Source organism: Crocuta crocuta, unplaced genomic scaffold (assembly GCF_008692635.1).
Source record: "Crocuta crocuta isolate KB4526 unplaced genomic scaffold, BGI_CrCroc_1.0 scaffold1510, whole genome shotgun sequence".
NCBI classification, from domain to species: domain Eukaryota; kingdom Metazoa; phylum Chordata; class Mammalia; order Carnivora; family Hyaenidae; genus Crocuta; species Crocuta crocuta.
This window is the reverse complement of record NW_027529207.1, coordinates 41,314-42,972: the sequence shown is the minus strand read 5'-3', so window position 1 is coordinate 42,972 and position 1,659 is coordinate 41,314.

Sequence of the window (1,659 nt, the reverse complement as noted above, 5' to 3'; positions counted from 1 at the left end):
TCCTCACATTAGGAGTTAGGACCTCAAAATATGAACTTGTGGAGGACATAATTCAGTCTGCTACACAACCCATTTCCTAAGCCACACTGGGATGAATCAATATGAGATAAGTTGGAAAAAGCGGTAATATATACAGCTGAAATAATGGGACCAACCAGCTCTGGTTTGTTCATGGATTAAAGTATGGTCAGAAACATCCAAACTTTTCTTCCTAAATTAAAACTAAAGATATATGTAAAGCACAGCTCTAGAATGTCCCTTTCCTCATGGCTTTGGAACTTCAAGACTTTGAATTACTCACTGCCCTCAAAATCTGAATTATTAGAGATCTATGTAGTGTTTGCACATAAATAAAAAGCATTTCAATGCAATCTTGCATACTGCCTTTCTATCACAGCTTCATTGTGAGAAGTAGACTTGTAGGGAGCTGAACACATGAGTAGAAAGTCCAGAAATAAATATCAACTGGTTATACATTCTTTCTATTGGACTTCTGAATGGGCTACACAATTATCACATCCAGACCAGTAATCCCAGCTTGAGTCAGTCTTTAGATGGACAACACCACCAATGTTAGTCATAGTGACTAGATGCCCTTATTTACCAGTGCAATGAACCAAGGAATGTGAAGAACTCAATATGGTATAACAAAGTAATGGGAAAGATAGTTGTGACCATCAACAACTTTTTCCCTGTCTTAAAGATAACTGTTAGTGTTTTCCCTAATAATGTATGCTTTAGAAGTAGAGTGCTAGTCCAGTGACCAAAAATCATAAATGTGGAATAGTTCTTGCTTTCTTCCAGATTGAGTTTATACCAAAACTCCATGCAAATTCCATTATACATGCTTAGCTTGGAGAACTTAATTGGAATTTATATTTTTAAAAGATGTATTTATTTTGAGAAAGAGAGTGCAAGCAAGGAAGGGACAGAAAGGTAGGGGGACAGAAGACCTTTAGTTAGTCCGTACTTACAGAAGAGAACCCAATGTCAGGCTCAGACTCACAAGCCATGAGATCATGACCTGAGCCAAAGTCAGATGCTCAATGACTGAGCCACCAAGGTGCACCAGTTGGAATTTCTTAATAGATGTATGGCTAACATATGGATAGTGTAGGAAGTGCTGTGGAGTTCTGAAGATTTCTGGGTCAATCTGAGGTGTAATAACTGTTTAAGAGGATAGGAAGCCTGAAATCCATGTGCACTGGGAACTCAAATGCAAACGGCAAGATGTGGGGGTCATAAATAAGGCCAAGACCAAAGAGAAAATAGTATATAAGAAATATATCTGCCCTTAAAGCCTTTGTACTTTGAAGATGGCACAAGGTGGGATATGTAAAATCAGTTGAGAAAATTTGTCTCTCAGTGGTATTTAAGGCATAGATTTTACCTTCATTGATACCAGAAGAAATACTTTCTACGACAACATTAAAGTCCTTCCTAAATGTACCCAATGAGCTTATTATCAAATTATTCTCTTTTTACTTTAATTCCCTAAAAGGTGCAGAACTTAGGACTTACTAGTTTTTCCAGAGGTCAGAAAACTTTGTTTTGATAGAGAAGATTCTTGCTGATTTCTATGTACAATGTGAGCTTTGATGCCCTCAGACATTTAATGTACAAATCTAATCCTACTGTTTACCCTTATTGAGTCAGACA